Genomic DNA, 18066 nt, shown 5'->3' on the forward strand with positions numbered 1-18066 from the left:
AAGGAAAAAGCCAAATATCCTTATATCTAAAAAAAGAGGAAAATCAATTAATCCATACAAGTTACGCTCTTTGTTCATTTCAGAATCTCTGTGCCTTAGTCCAAAAAAAGGAAAATCAAAAATATGGTCTCCAAAGTGAAAAACAATCCACCATTCTGCAAACTAAAAAACCGACTCTGTAAACTTCTTATCAGTGAGTCCAGCAGATGTCATTCAAGGTCATTTATTCTCCCTTATTTTTTTCATAAGCTTCAAGAGTATTCGCAGCCGAGATACTTGATTCATTGCCTTCTTTTGCCTTCCATTGTTGTCTGCCGCTGCAGTTCTGGAAGAGGAGCTTAAAAGTCTGCTCCCCCACCCACTTCTCCATGGCTTCAAATTCTTCTTATTTCCCCCCCACACACACAATTTCCAGTATTTAAGGTCTCTCAATCGTCTCACCCAGGCAGTCTTCCAAACCTACTTTCCAGATTTTCCAAGCCGCCGCCCCAGCTTGTGATGGCTTGTAATGGCCATCTGACAGCTGCTGGTCCGGGAAGCTTCTGTCGGCTCTCCAGGAGGTTACGATCCCTCCTGTGCTGCCAAACTTACCTCCCCTCTTCACCATCCCTACAGGATGGCTCTGATCTGTCTGGAACTCAGACAGACCCCCCCAAATAGCTGAAAAGCGACAGTCCCTCGGGAGCTCCCAAAGGATGTGTCATCCCGCCACGACCTCTTTGATTTTTGAATAAGTTGTTCCCCAGCCTTTGGCATCTTTTCTTTAAGCATATCTATTCAAGATTGTAGGGACACGGTGGCTCAGTGGGTTAGGACGCTGAGCTTGTCGATCAGAAGGTCGGCAGTTTGGCGGGTCGAATCCTGAGTGCCACGTAACAGAGTGAGTGCCTGTTACTCGTCCCAGCTTCTGCCAACCTAGCAGTTTGAAAGCACGTAAAAATGCAAGTAGAAAAATAGGGACCACTACGGTGGGAAGGTCACAGCTTTCCGTGCGCCTTTGGCGTCTAGTCATGCCGGCCACATGACCATGGAGACGTCCTCGGACAAGCGCTGGCTCGTCGGCTTTGAAACAGAGATGAGCACCAGCCCCTATAGTCGGAAACGACTAGCACGCATGTGCGGGGGAACCTTTACCTTTATTCAAGATTAGAATCTAAGTTTGGAGATCTTTAGAAAAACTGCCTTTGTTTCTCCTGTTTATTTTCATTTTCAGTGTAATTACAGATGCTATAATGATTTTTGTCTCTTCTAACAATTTTATGAAATTGTTTTTTAAGTTCCCATTTGAGACCTTTAATTTTGGGGTTTGACTTCCTTTCTTGACAATTTCCATGGTTTGTTCTGGCATCCTGTTTGCTTTCTTCTATTTATTGTTCTTTGGCAGTCCCTTAACAATTAATTTGACTTCATGTCATACTTCCTCTGGTTTCTAATTATAAAGGTTCAAGACTTCAGAGTGATTATTGATATTCTCCTATATACTAAAGATCACATAGTGGAAATTAGTTAGCTTTCTTCTTCCACTTTATCTTAATTTGGAACTTGCACATGAGTAATTTGTGGTTTGGTCCACAGTCATACCCTGAACATGTTGTCATCCAGCATCATTTTATATCTACATGGTTTCCATAGTGAAATGTAGGACATTTTTAATATTGTCTCCTTCAGAACTGATCTTCTACCTCTAGCAACTTTCTGTATTGTTACTACCTAATATAGATACCTTCTTGCTTTTATTCTTTGGCTGACTGTTCAAAAATGATGTACTTTTGGCATATAATCCTGATATAAATATAATCTATCATCTACCTATCATTTATCATTTATCATCTATCATTTATTATCTATCATTTATCTATCATCTATGCAATAAAGTAGATTTAAAATATGACTGTTACATGTATGATTCCTGTTTTATTAAAAAGGTATTCAAGGCACACCCAGAATATAGCCACTGATTAAAATTCCAATAGGATTTCACTCACATGTTGAGTTTTTTTGCTTCTCCCTTAATTCTCTGGATTAATTCTGAGAATGGGCAAGAGATGAAAGGAAGGAAATTTACTGTTTCCCGGTCTGATGGAACCAGTGCTTAATTGGATATTATAATATTACTGGATATATAATATATAATGGATCTGCCAAACAGACTTCCTTTGTTAATGAGCTGAAAGCATGTGTAGAGAGAGAATGTGCCAATCTCTCTCTCTCTCTCTCTCTCTCTCTCTCTCTCTCTCTCTCTCACACACACACACACACACACACACACACACACACACACACATTCTTATCAAATAAATTACAGAACTCAATTCTGTCTAAGAATTAGGTTTATTTTTAGTATCAAATATATATAAAGTATAATGTGATTGCCTACAAATCCCCATTCTTGCAAATCTCATTAATAGTCTGAGCTCTGTGCACAATCTAAAAGAACTGAGAAAAGATCAACAAAGGTCATTGTAAAAAAAAATGAGAAAAGTAGCAACATCAAGGACAATTTCAATTGGTAAGATATATAAGATTTTCTTTGAAAAAGCAGATTCAAGCATTTCAACTGAATTACGCCTATGGCTTGCTTTTGTTTCTATTTCCTTTGTTTTTGAGAAGTAAAATTAAGCATCTGAAATGAAATAATAAAATATGCATTAATCCAGTTCAATTTTCAGGAATTTCAGCTGGTGCTTATATTTTTACCAATAGGAGCTGCTTAACACCAGATAGTTAAGTAAACTTTAGCTTTTATCATCAAACCTCATTTTAGTCTCCTCGACCAAATAAAAATTCTTATAATAGGGAAAGTGGTAACATGGAAATGGCTCATATATATAAAATGCTTGTTAACTATTTAGATTAACTTGCTAGGCCCCAAACATGGGACAAATCTTTATATCCTGTTTCAGCCTAACCGAAGGCCATCGACAGGCAGTAGTCACAACAGTGACAGCTCATACCCTTCTGAGATTGGCTTACTGATGAAAACAAATAAGTTTGAAATGCATATCAGTCTCCCTTTAATTCTTTGTTAGCAATCTAAAAAATTTACACACACACACACACACACACACACACACACACATATATATATATGTATATGTATGTATGTATGTATGTATGTATATAATTTCATTTTTCATTTTTCATCTAAACTTAATCTAAAGCCTTTTTATAGATTACTCACTTAATGGTTGCAAACAATGATCTATCACATCTGGTGATCCTTGAATTCATGTGATAAAGCACTGTCAGATTTAAGCAATTATGATACATGTACACTCCTCTGGGCAGGCAGAATTTCAGACTTTAAGTGGGTCTTTTGGCAAGTAGACCTTCAATATCAGTAATAATTTTAAAAACTCTTGATTTAAACCAAGATGAATTATAATAAGCTCTAGGCAGATCCTAACTCATTCTGCCTTTAAAATGGAGCGGGGCCATGACTTATTTTGTCAGGCTATTCTCTACAAGCTAAGCCATGTGGAAAAAATGTCCTCTTTCACAATGATATAGAAAAGTAAACCAGCTAAAACAAATGTTTCTCTACCCTTTAGTGAATGCTTTAAGTTCGGCTTGCTTAGCTTTCCACAAAACTTTTTATTGTGACATTCTTAAAATGTTCTTTCTGGGGGGGGGGTAGAGGGGGTTCTGTAGATTATTTATAAGCTATCAAAAAACTACCACTACTGAACAAAGGGTTGCTATACTGAAAAACAGGAAAAATGTATGAACAAGGGCAATGAAACCAGCATTAGGTATGAATAGAATTCAGAGAAAAGTTTTGAAGAAAAATTTCAAAGAGATTTGAAGGCTCCTTTGCAGGTGCTGAGCACATGTTATAGTTGCTGAGGATTGTTTTCTTTTGGGTTTCTTGAAAAAAAAAGGATCCATATTTGGTTGCACTCATTAATTTTTCCAGGAGAATGCATTTTCAGACAGCTGATAAATGGCTTCCATATTAAAGAATAAATTTCAGGTACTGATGTTTTCTTTGACTTCTTCATTAAAGGAACATGTTGCTAAGAAGAGGCAATAAAAGGAAATTACGTCATTACTTCTCTTATTTTTTTTCTCATGAAGATAATGATCAATAGTGAAAAAGCCATAGCTATCACAACTAATGGTGAATAAGGGCTTTGCTGACAAGGAAATTGTTCTATCATTTTCTCTTTTTTTGGTGAAAAAAAGTCTTGTAAGAGATAATACTCCAATATGTCTCTCTCAGATTTTAAGATGAAACTGTGAGTTTCTACTGTAGCTTAACTGACTATTCAAGTTACCTAAGTAGTTTGCAGTGTTTAGCTGTTTATTTCAGCTTTTCTTCTTAAGCTACAATATAAATAGCTCATTTATTCCAGCCATCTTTTTATATGCTAAAATAATTATAAGCTTCCTTGAGTAGATATTTTTATAGGTGATATAATGTACGTATTAGAGACAAAGAAAAGCACTGGAAATAGTTTCATGCGTCATCTCCAAATTTTTATCAATATTGGCCTCTTTGTACATAAGTTCACTCTATGAGCATGGGCAACCACATAAATTTGATTAATAAATTAATTTAAAAAATAAATAAATTAGGCCAGTAGAGATTAAATATCATTAACACAGATTGAAAAAGTGGCATCACACCTTTTTCAAAAGTATTCACATAGTAGGAGATGGTACCATCTTATGATATCAAGATTCAAGATTTTATGTTTACTTGTGAACTTTGCGAATTATGTTAATGAGCATTCTATTAATTTATATCAGACAAAGGTTGAATAGCACATTATCAACTTTGTAGTCACACTATTTCCCTTCCAAATGCCCCACTATGGCAGCAGGAGATTTTTACACATCCTCTGCTCATTTGCTTTTTTTTATAATGCTCCTTCTTCCAAATATCAATTGTACAGACCAGGGAAATCCATATTTTTCCTTTCTTTGTTCAAAAGTTGATTCTGTTAGTGTCTTTTGCAAAACACAGTGTTACAGGATAATGTAGTTAGTATTGAATACTCTTAGTGTAAAGGACCCTTTTAATGTTTTAAATTAAAACTAACATGATATTGATTATGAAATTAATCATATAACTCAAGTTAGGTGTTTTACTGTGTATTCCAAAGAACTGAGAAATGCAATTAGAGTTTTCATTATAACAGCACAGAAAATTACTTTTAGATTACAATATCGAGGGGGAGAGGGACCTGTGAGTCATGCTGCTTTGGACAGCAGCTGCAAAACATGGTTTAGTGTAGAAACATATGGGCTATTTTACTTGATTCAGCATAGTTACTCCCATAAGGACTTTATTGAACTGGGTTCAGATGGCCTATAATAAAACAACATGGAAATTCTGTCTATGATTCTTATAAAAGAAAATGAGGCTGGGATCTATGGAACTTATTATTATATTTTTTAAAGAAAATATAATGTCTAACACCTTTGCTACCAAGAAAAATAAGAATTTCAGCAACATTTATTATGCTATAGAGCTTTTAATTCCCATTGATATAACAATGGACAAAAATAATATTCTCATTCAAAAATTTATTTATAATAGTAAATAAAACAAGGTGATTCAAGATAGGATAGTGACATGATTTGCTTTGCCAGACTGAAACGGCCATCTGTTTTGCCTTAATAAAGCAATTTGGATGACTTCAAAAAGCTTTGGATTAGTGCAGTGCCAGTAATACTGTAGAAGGCTTGGTTATTCTGTGTTCAAGACTTGTTTCAGGTATATTTAGTTAAACTTCTGATTGAAACTTTCTAGTGTTTGCTATCTTACTCTATTTAAAACTTCACTACAACCATAAGGAAACCATGTCTTCTTGCTTTTCTCATTCACATGCTCCAAGTTTGAAATAACTTTCCTGGTATGAATCTGTCAAACTGCAACTTTTGAACCTTGCTCTAGTTTGCTTTCTTTTACCATCAGCACTGAAGGAATGACTCTGGTTGTATTTTAGTGGACTTTGCTATTAAATTACATTAACATACATTTGCAAGAATTTCTTCCCTCCTTTTCTTTTTACTTTCTGGAAAACTAGGAAAGGTCCCCTCTGAAATGTTTCCCACACCCTCCCACCTAATATGGGCTGAGATATCTTTTATCCATTGCCTGTCGAGTCAGTATCTCTCCCTCTTGAATCCCAGTTCCCATGTACCATTATAGTCCATTATACAAACACGAAAGGAAGACAAGTATTATTTCCAATATGCATACCTAGAAAAGAACTCAAAACAGACTTATGATACATTATTTCCATGCCTTTTCCTCAAAGCACTCTAATTGTGAAATAGTATTAAAATCATTTACTGTCATCAATCTGTTCTCCCTCTTTGGTGTTTGTCATTGACTACTCAGCTCCATTGAGAAGTCACTTGAGTCATCTGAGGTTCAGTTGGTAAAAGCAAATGCAGGAGTCAAGTGATGTGACCAGATCCTTGCAGATTGCCTAGTCTGAGGATTCATTGACAACTTTGGAGAGCCAGGCAGAGGCAGTATGCTCATCTCTTTGAAAAGCAAAAATATCAATACCTGTAAATGAGCCACACCTGAATCTGGTCTAAGACTAATTATGTTTGTGTGCCAGTGTGTGCCCCTCCATTGGAAACAACTTATCAATTTCAGATCTAAATTGCTTTCCTTTCTTCTTCTGCAGTTTCCAACTTGTATTAAATACTAATGTAAGTTTGGAAAGGTTGGTCTATTATTAAGAGGTCCATTTTAATTCACATATCCCTTAAACCAACCGATTTTTTAAGATTATTTTAACATTCCAAACTAATTTTTTTTATTTATTTGAACCTTCAGACATAATTCATTAAAGATGAATGCCACTCAACTGTCAGTGAGTCTTAGAACTTTGAAATTATTTCCTTCTTTCTTGCTTCTTTTTTTTTAATATGACACTCATATTGTTTGACTTACATAAAACAACTCACAGTTTCCATGGAAAAGGCAAGGTATAATCCTCACAAACTGTAACCTTAGAGTAACTCTGGTATCTCCAGAGATACTTTAAGTTTATTGGATTATTTGGAATAGCACTTATGGGATCCACTGTCGCCCTTGGACTCTATACTTGCAGTGTATTTTTATTTCTTCCAGTTCTTTATTACATACTTTTTTCACCCACAGCTATAACAGGTCACACTGAAGAGAAAAACATTGACTTCCAGCCTCTTGTTTTATGCTTTTCTAGAATGCCTTGAACTAAGGAAGATGGTAGGATAATGGGAAGGAATTTTCCCCAAGAAACTTAAATTCCTCCATAGTAAAGAAGGATCCCAGTATAGCCTGATAAACTTGAGGCCCTGGAGAGGATATCATCAACTCTCCAGAATTGCTCTCTGTTTTGGGTGGCTGTTACCTATCATGCATGTTTCCTGGCTTTTCATTAGTTTTCTGGGATAGATAGAGTTGCTTGGGTTATGTCTATATGTTTAACAGGAGGAGGTCTGTTGGATGGTTTTTCTCCTAGAATCATAGGGTTGGAAAGGATCTTGGAGGTTTTCTCGTCTAACCCTCTGCGCAAGGCAGGAGCACTTATATCTTTAATTTAATTAAACTTAAATTTTAAATTTAAATTTCAGCAATACTGGCAAGTCTTTTATTTTTTTAAAAAAAATCCTACTTTTTATTATTTAACAATATTAAAAAAAATAACACAAACTGAAATAAAAACAAAAGGGAATGTGAAGAAAGAAATAAGAAAATATTTAAAAAGTTTAAAAAAGTGACTTGCAATTTATGTTTCTCTTACCCCTTTTGATATTATGTTATATAAATCAGTTCTTCCCATATCTCAACATTCAATATCCACAAATTCAAAACTCATTAAAGTTTCTGTAAAGTATCAAGAAAAAAAATTATAAAAGTTTTTCAGAATTTTATAAAAAAATAATATTACTCTTAGATCAGATACTAAACAGTGGCTGCAAAAACCATTCTCTAGTCTTCTTCCTGATAGGAATATACTTTGGTATCCTCATCTCCTTTTTCCAAATTTTACTGCTTTTTTTTATTTGTAATACAAAAAGCAAGAATGAGTCAGTGACAAAAGGGAAAGTAAAAGGGAAAGTTTTCTCTCTGTCTGTCTGTCTGTCTGTCTGTCTGTCTGTCTGTCTCTCTCTCTCTCTATCTCTCTCTCTCTCTCTCTCTCTCTTGCCTTTTCTCTGTAATTCTACATAGCCATCATTTCCATAGTGGTATGGATTGGGTATTTAATTATTTTAAAAGTATACCAAAAGTGGATTTCTTAATGAGGAAATAGTGAATTGGATGTCTCTGAAAGAGTGGAGGCAACATTGTGGTGACAATTGTTGGATTGGTGGTAAATTTAATACAATGGAATATTTCCAGATAAAGAGAGGATGGCAGATTGACCACTTGTGCTCCAAACAGCCACTCCTTGCTGTGAGAGCACAGAAAGGCTTTGAGAGCTACTGTAGGAGATAAGGGATACTACCCAGCTCTCAAACATGGTGGAAGTTTTAAGGACATTATATTCAAGTAACCCCACTTTTTAATTACTTTTGGATTTACAATTATTTCACTCTTAAAAGAAGTCTTCCAAACAACAAATTTAAAAGGCTACCTGATCGATAAAATTTCATCCTGAAAGAGAAGAAAAATTAAAATGTACTGTAATTTAAGAAAGTTTTAAGCAAATAAGGTGACCAGACAAATTTGGAATGTTAGTGTTTTTAGTAAGACTTTTGAAAATTGAGTAAACAAAATAATACATTCATGGGAACATGAATTATTTAGTTTTTGGGAAGGAGATCATTAGCTGAAAGTTGAAATTAGAAACAAAGAAATTTGAAAAATTGGGAGTACACTAATGGGATACTAGAGGGAACTAAAACTCCATGAAAATAAAAAAAAATATTTTTTAAAAAAAATACAAAGGTATGATGCTTATGACGTTTCAAAGAATCTTTAAGAAACTGGGAGAAAAACATGTAATTAAAATGACAGCAATAATTTCTGTGCCTATAAATATTTTTCACAAGTACTATATTAGAAATAAATTAAAGATGTGACAGACAACAACATGGAAAAATTTGTAGACACGATGAAGAGGTGAAATAAATCTCAGCTGATGTAGAAATATTAGAAAAAAGAATATGTGGATTATAAAACAGAGATGATAATCAGAATGGAATTACAAATGCTAATTCGCATCCCACCAGGCTCAAGGTTGACTCAGCCTTCCATCCTTCCGGGGTAGGTAAAATGAGGACCCAGATTGTTGGGGGCAATAAGCTGACTTTGTAATAATGCCGCTTGGGGGGGCAAAAGCCCTAATAAGCAGGCATATACATAGAATGAAGGCTATTGCTAAGCACATTGATTTGTGCTTAGATTGTAAGCCGCCCTGACTCTTCGGAGAAGGGCGGGATATAAATGGGATTAAAAAACAAAAAACAAAGAGATGAGAAATCAGTTGGGCTGAAGATTTTCTTTAACTTTAACATTATTATATCCAAATGTGTTTAAGAAAGTAAGATTTTGTTTGAACTCAATGTCCTAAGGGTTCTGCTGCAGCTGCAAGGTAGATGTTCTCATTTCTTAGCCACTTGAATGATTAGTTGACAAAAAGGTCCTTCAAATTCTGTGGTCTCTTGACAAGGAGCAGCTGTCTGTAGTATATATGGATGATCACCCAAGTCTTTCTGATCCAGAGAGGTTCTGCTGGATCATCCTGGTCACCTGCTCATAATGTTATTTGTGCTCCCTAGTTTGCCATAGACCTCCTTTGGAAGCTGAGAGGTTTCTAATTTTGGGGGGGGAAGGCATGTCTTTTGTTTCTTTCTTTGGAAGATACTTCAGTATATTAGTATCTTCATGATCATATATGTACACCCAGAAAGAAGTACCACCAATATTAGAGAATTTTACTTTTGAATAGACGTGCACAGGATTGCAATGTAATATTAAAACTGGAAATGTATTGAAGGGTTTAACCAAATTGATGAATTGATGTAATGGAATGGAATCAAATATCTTATTCTGATCTCCCTGATTCCTTAATGAAAATGCAATAATCAGTTTAACTTCAGTAAAATTCTATTAGTATAAATGGATACTGAATGTCCTTGAAAATAGCGCATTGCCAACAAATGGTAATAGAGAAAATCTACATAAGAAAAAAAGATTTGGCAGGAGGATTTTATTTTATAACTCATGGATGATATGGTTTTTGACTAGAAATTGATAGATTTGGCAGGAGGAATGGATGATGAAGTTAATGGAACTGGTTGAAAGGCAAAACTATTTTGAGTAAAGAAAATATTTTGTCTATCTTTGTTTTTGCTTGGAAACTATTTTGGATTTTTTGCCTAAACCTGAAAGAAATGATTTTTTTTAACAGCTTTGTTCTTATACCATCCATCTGGTAAACTCGCAAGATTCGTTTTTCTCGCCATGCACATGTATACATAACCCAAACTAGTCTGTTGTTTCTCTGTGTCACATAATATATGTGGGTACATGCATAATTCTGTATTTATTTATTTTTGTCATATTTATGTAGTGTATATGGGAGGTGGTGACCCTTTGAGAGCTGTATGCAACAAAATTTCCTTTTAATGTATGCCAATTAGTGTACATTCAAAGTGACAATAAAGTTATTATTCTATTTAGTTTTGGGAATTGACAGTTAAAACTGTTTATGATTATGCAATGTTTGTTATTAATTTTAGAGTTAAGAAGCTAATGTATTCTAGATTTGTATCTGAACTGTACAAACTGTACTTTTTCTATTTTTCTTTTCTGCAATTTTTCTGATATTTTTTCCTAATCCCTTTTTTCTATTTCCTTATATTTTATCTTGTTTAAACTTGTTTTATAAAAAAGAGAAAATAATACACTCCCAATACTTTTTTTCTTATTTCAATTTTGTTTTTCATAGATATGCCAGCATTTTTGCTCCATTACAATTTCACATATGATGAAGAAAATTAATGGTGCATGCCTGCAAAGAATGATAGAAAAATCCAGGGACATTTATTATCAGGGCTATTTATTGATCTGTTTCCTAAGCCCAATATCCATGCTGTTTGGAAATTTTAGGAATACAAATAAATTCATCATCCACCAATTGAACTCTTGAGTGTAAACAGCTGGGGGGGGGTGTCAGTTTATTTAAAGGACAGCATAGTGAGCTCCAGGGGATGATATTGACAAAGCTGGGAGCTGCAACAGAGAAGACACAATTGCAGGATCCCATAAGATAGCACTGTTCAGTTGACATGCCCATCCCTGTCCTATCTTATAAGTTGAGAAATAAAGTGCAGAAGGGCATAAATAATTATTTAAATATGGTCCACCTTGATAGCTTATTTTAGAAGAGAGGAATAGTATCTTTAATTAATTAAGCTATCTCTAAATTGCCAGCAGTATCAAAATAGCTGTATTTAGTAGGCATTCACTGTGATGTTAAAGTAGCTAGACTAATTAACTTTTGAAATATTTCTGTTCTATTAGCTGAATTCTTATGGGACAATATGTAGACACTAAAAGAAGTTAATTTCAAACAATTATGGGCATAAATTGCAATTATGTGTTAGCAGGCATAGTGTATTTAATCTTATGTAGCTAGGAAAGAAACGTATCTCTCTACATTTCAGCTTAGTGTTTTTGTTTACTGTCTAACAATTTAATCAGTTATAGTGTCTTTATGTTTTTCAGGGGCTTTGTTCTTAATTTTTGGTTGTCCTTTTTATTTTTTATAAACCCTCACTGTGTCAATTTCTTCAGAGGGATGTATTTTGAAAACAACTTTGCTTAATATTCAGAGATGTCCATGGGCGAATGAAAAATATTGAGATGATGGCCATAACCATACAAAAAAAGCTCCCCCATAATGCATGTGAAATAGTATAGGGCTTTAATCACACAATTGCATCTGCCATCTTGTTTTCTGGACACTCTCCAGCAGTCTTTTGGTAATATTCGCATTTTCTGCATAATTTTTCAATATAATGTATTTTTTCTATATTTTGGTACATTATTCTTTATTTTTGTAATGCATTGTTAAATTTGAAGCATTGTGAATTTTTGGTAAGAGAATGTAGTGCTCACCCCTGATGAAGGAGCTGCTGACGAGTTTGTCCTTCTATCTCTCTTCTCAGATGACCGACCTGCCTGGCCCAAACATATCAACCCACCTTGTGGGATTTATGAAGCTTTAATTAACATAATAGTCCTCTCTAGCCAAAGGTGATGAATCAGGAAACTGCAGCCAGATCAGGAACATAGTCATTTCTGAGCCCTGACCTTGATTAGGATTGTGTCAGCTGCTACCTTATACTTACTTGTGCTTCACTACTACATGGTGACAGATTGCCATGAACTGTGGGGAGGGGGAATAAGTGACTGCTTTATCTCCTTGAGACACTGCTCAAGATCACCCAGCTGGAAGAAGGAGGGAGCCAAACTACACTTGGACTGTCCGTCAGGAAAACATCTGGCATGAAGCAGATTGATTACACTGGGGAAGCAATGATAGACTGTTAAGGGGGAGGGAGTATAACCTAGGGATTTTGGCATGCAGTTTTCAGTTCTGAAGTAGCCGAAGGACCACTCGGGACGACAGGCTAGTTCAACAACAGGTTTATTAAGAGCAAGACAAACATAGAATAACTTGTCCGGCTTTTATAGCCGGCAGCTGGTAGCGAGGACCAATCAGCGGTGTTCATTTTGGCGCCCTGTCAGGCAGGGGCCAATCCGCGTCGTCTTTTGTTGACAGCTCCGGCTTCCGCGTGTCTTGGTGTTTTGACAGCCGCGAGCTGTCAGCGGTCGCGCCTGCGCTGTACGGTGGGTGCTTTGACAGCTCAGGCTTCTCCGTAGTCCGGCGTTTGACAGCCGCGAGCTGTCAGTGGTGGCGCCTGCGTGGTGCGAGGAACTTTGACAGCTGTCAAAGTTCCCGCGTGTATTTCTGTCAGGCGGTTTTACTTATGTATACTAGGCGATGCCTTCTTATTTGTACTGTTAACATATATATACATTGATTAAAGGAATGTTTACATATATAATACACCCCTTACCCCTCCCCTGGTTCGTTTCTTCTTTCTTGGATGTTTGAACCTGCCCACTGATAGTCTTTTAGGTAGGTGGGTGGTCTTCGATTCCTGGTTGAGCGGCGAAGGGGTGGTGGGTGTTCTGGTTCTGGTTCTTCGTCTTGGTGTTCAGCTTCCTGGTTTGGGATAGGCCGCATTTCCGGTGGGGGTTGTAAGTCGGCACTGGTTGGTTGCTCAGAAGTGTGTGGTGGTTGTCTGGGTCTGAGCTGGTCAATATGGCGGCGTATGTTGCCCTGTGCTTGCGTCGCTACAAGGTATGAGATGGGCCCTGTTTGTTTTATTACTGTCCCTTGGACCCACTTGTTTTTATCTGTGTATGAACGTGCCCATATTAATTGACCCGGGTTGAGTTTGCGGCCGGGGTGGGGGTGCTGTTTTTCTTCTGGGGCTGTGTCAGGGTGCAGTCTGTCGAGACGTGTTATTAGCCTCCTCCCCCATCTTAATTCTGCTGGTGATTTGCTAGTTGTAGAGCATGGTGTTGTGTGTTGTGATAAGAGGAACTGGCTGAGTCGCCTTTGCCAGTTTCCTTTAACGAATTTTTTCAAGGCTTCTTTTGTGTATCGTACCATAATTTCAGCCATTCCGTTCGACGATGGGTGGAACGGCGCAGACGTGACCAGCCTAATACAATTCTTCGTAGCGAAGATCTGAAATTCACGAGAGGTGAATTGAGGTCCATTGTCAGAAACTATGGTATCAGGTAGGCCGTGTGTTGCGAATATTTTTCGTAAGGCTTGAATAGTGGCTGTGGACGTTGTTTTCCTAAGGGGTGTGACTTCCAGCCATTTGGAATAGCTGTCCACTACAATTAAGAAACTTTGGCCCTGGATAGGTCCTGCAAAATCTATATGTATACGTGACCAAGGGTTCCTAGTAGTTTCCCATTTATGGATTGGTGCCTGGGGTGGTTCATTCCTGGTCTCCTGACAGGTGTAACACCCACCCACATACTGTTCAATTTGTTTATCTATGCCGGGCCACCACACATAACTTCTGGCCATCGCCTTCATTTTTACAATTCCAGGGTGCCCTTCATGTAAAATGTGCAATGTTTGGTCTATGTTTTTCTCTGGTATGATGACCCTATTTCCCCATAGCAGGCAACCTCTGTGTGTTGAAATCTCATTTTTTCTGTTATAATAAGGTTGGAATTGGGGTTGTGGGTTTTGAGTTGGCCACCCAGTTGTGGCCCATTTGAGGACTCTGGCAAGTATTTTATCTTTTGTTGAATTATTGGCTATAATGTTTGCAGTCAGGGGGCATTCTGGAAGTTGGGAGATTGCTAAAATCCCGCTGGCTGGGGCTGGGTCTGAGTCCTTGGTTTGTATGGGCAGTCTGCTGAGGCAGTCAGCATGGCCCAATTCTTTACCTGGTTTATGTATTAGCTGATAAGAATAGGCTGCTAAAAATGTTGACCATCTTAAAATTCTCGGGGAGAGGATTTGTGGAGTAGTTTTATTCCAAGTAAATATGCCTAGCAGGGGTTTGTGATCTGTAAATATAGTAAATGGTCTTCCATACAGATAATCGTGAAATTTTTTGACCCCTGCCACTATCGCTAGGGCTTCCCTGTCAATTTGTGCATAGTTTCTTTCAGCTTTGGTCAGAGTGCGTGAATAGAAAGCTATGGGTCTTTGTGTACCGTCCTTGAATATGTGACTTAATACCGCCCCGATTCCATAGGGAGAGGCATCGCAAGCGATGCATATTGGGGTGTCTTCCCTGAAAAGGGTGATAGTTGAGCTGTGACAGATAAGCTTTTTTAACGATTGGAAACTGTTCTCATGTTCCTTGGTCCAGGACCAAGTTGTACCTTTGTCTAGGAGCCTATGGAGCGGCTCTGCAATAGTGGCTTTGTGGGGAATGAAGGCATGGTAAAAGTTTAACAGCCCCAAAAAGGATTGAAGCTCTTGCTTATTCCTAGGGCTGGGTGCGGTTTGAATAGCCATTAGTTTTTCAGCGGTGGGGTGGATGCCCTGGCTATCAATTTTATACCCTAGGAATTCTGTAGAAGTGACTCCAATAGAGCACTTCTCCCGCTTAAGTTTGAGACCGGCTCCTCTGAGCCGGCTCAGCACAGCTGACAACCTGTCAGCTAAACTAGCTTCGTTTTCCCCGGCGATGAGAACATCGTCGAAATAGGGGCAGACCCCGGGTATTCCCTTCAGGGTCTTTTCCATGATGCCCTGAAAAATACTCGGGGCTGCAGATATGCCGAATTGTAGCCTCTTTACTTTAAAAGCACCGCGGTGGGTGACAATAGTTTGAGCTTCCGCGGTGTCGTCTGTGACAGGCAGCTGTAAATATGCCTGTGTGAGATCAAGCTTGGCGAAAATGGTGCCAGAGCGGATGGAAGCAAATACGTCCCTTACCGCTGGCACCGGGTAAGCATGGGGGCTGAGGGCTAGGTTGACTGTCGCTTTATAGTCCGCGCACAGTCTCACTTCGCCATTAGGTTTGATTGGGGTGACAATAGGGGTCTCCCAGGTTCCCCCTTCTGTTGGCTCCAGTACCCCTAGTCCCACAAGTCGGTCAAGCTCGTTTTCAATTTTTTCTTTAAGGGCGAAAGGTACCCTCCTAGCTCTTATTTTAATTGGTTGAATTGCTGGATTTAGTTGCAGGGAAATGGGGGAACCTGTATATTTCCCTAAAGTGCCATCGAAAACGTCGGCGTACTTTTCGCAAACTGCTTCTAGGCTAGGTGTTTGAATGGTATTAACCCCCGTTAAGGCGATGCCTAGTGGAGTGAACCAGTTTAGCCCTATTAAATTGGTACGGTTCCCTGGCGTAACTAAAACCTCCAGGGGACCCTTGAACCCCTTATACTGCACCAGGACCTTGGCTTTCCCTTCCAACGGAATAGGGGTTTTCTGGAAGTCTGCAAGGTGTACCTGAGTTTGTTTCAGGGGGATTTGACTTCGGCCTTTCTGACAGATTTCCTGATAGGTTGTCAGCGAAATTAATGAGACTGCTGACCCTGAATCTACCTCCATGTGGCAGGGCACCCCCTGAATTCTGACCCAGATCTTAACCTTGGAGCTTATGCTGTTTACCCTGTCAATTGTCTCTACCAGGGGGCCTGGTGGGGTTTCTCTGCTGGCCTGGGCAGCCGGCCTACCTGGGGGGTTTGCCTCCACCTCATTGATGTTGTCCCGGCCCTTGCTGCGGCACACCGGCTTGATGTGGCCAGTCTTCCCGCAGTTGTGGCATTTCGCGTTCCTAAAACGGCAGCTTCCTCGGGCATGGTTGCCCCCGCAGCTGGCACAGGCGGCCCGTTGTTCGTAACGCGGTGGTGGCGGAGGTGGGTTCCTGGATCCGCGGCGGTCCGACGTTTTTCCCCTCCTCGGCTGCCGGTGCTCCATCCTGCGCTGTAGGGCTTCTCCATCGGTGAAGTCTACTGACTCTCCGCTGTCGCTGAAGGTTGCGCTTTCCTGGTAGACGGTCGCGGGGGTCTCTGGGGTCGTGTTCGTCGGCTTCTTCTTGTGGCTGTGTTCATATGCCATGATCTCCCTGGTCAGCTCTGCCAGGTTCATGTCGGGTTTGGACGTCAGTTTCTTCTGTAGCTTCTCGTCCCTCAGACCGATCACCACCTGGTCTCTGATGCGGTCTTCCAGGTCGGGGAAGGAGCAGTTCCGCGCGGCGTGTCTGACCCCGGCAATGAATTCGTTGGCGGGCTCGTCCTGCCGTTGTTTCTTTTGTGCGAATTGCACCCGCCAGTACAGTTCTGAACGCGCTGGCATGTAGTACTTGTTCAGCTAGTCCACCAGGTCAGCGTAGGAGACTTCCGTGATGGGCACTGGGCTGAACAGCCCGACAGCTGCGTCGTACACCGGGGGCCCGCTGATGTACAGCAGAGCGGCGGCCTTTGCTCGGTCGTCAGTGATTTTACTGACGAGGAGAAATCCCTCGACTTGGCCGAGGTGTGATTGCCATCTCTCGGGATGGCGGGTATCAAACTCCCTCACACGGCCGAAGTTTGCCATGTCGTCCGGTCCTGGGTTGCTCCGATGGAAGTTAAAACTTCCGTGACAGCTCTTGCCGGGAACTCTCTTCCTCGGCCGTGACTTCAGCTCCGGAGCGATCCCACCTTCGTCGCCAGTGAAGTAGCCGAAGGACCACTCGGGACGACAGGCTAGTTCAACAACAGGTTTATTAAGAGCAAGACAAACATAGAATAACTTGTCCGGCTTTTATAGCCGGCAGCTGGTAGCGAGGACCAATCAGCGGTGTTCATTTTGGCGCCCTGTCAGGCAGGGGCCAATCCGCGTCGTCTTTTGTTGACAGCTCCGGCTTCCGCGTGTCTTGGTGTTTTGACAGCCGCGAGCTGTCAGCGGTCGCGCCTGCGCTGTACGGTGGGTGCTTTGACAGCTCAGGCTTCTCCGTAGTCCGGCGTTTGACAGCCGCGAGCTGTCAGTGGTGGCGCCTGCGTGGTGCGAGGAACTTTGACAGCTGTCAAAGTTCCCGCGTGTATTTCTGTCAGGCGGTTTTACTTATGTATACTAGGCGATGCCTTCTTATTTGTACTGTTAACATATATATACATTGATTAAAGGAATGTTTACATATATAATACAAGTTCTGTCTTTGCAATATTGCAATACACTTGATCTCTAATAAACTATACCTTTCCCAACAAATGGAGCCAAGGATCATTTCTAATTAGGTGGTTTAAGCTGGGGCAGGTCTGACACCTCTCTTATGGCAGCAAGAATGCTGCCCACAGCCCAGAACGCCACAACAGTTTTCTCCCTCAGAACAATATTGATGAAGGTGGGAGTCTCTCTCTCTCTCTCTCTCTCTCTCTCTCTCTCTCTCTCTCTCTCTCTCTCTCTCTCTCTCTCTGTGTGTGTGTGTGTGTGTGTGTGTGTGTGTGTGAGCCTTCCTCTGTTCAGTCCTTTTTTACTGTCTTTTTTTGTCTTTCCTCCAGGTGCTGCCTCTTCTTTTTTTCCCCCTCTAAACTGCTGGGACCTGTTATTCTGCATTTTGATT

Source organism: Vipera ursinii, assembly GCF_947247035.1.
Source record: "Vipera ursinii genome assembly, chromosome: 2".
NCBI lineage: Eukaryota > Metazoa > Chordata > Lepidosauria > Squamata > Viperidae > Vipera > Vipera ursinii.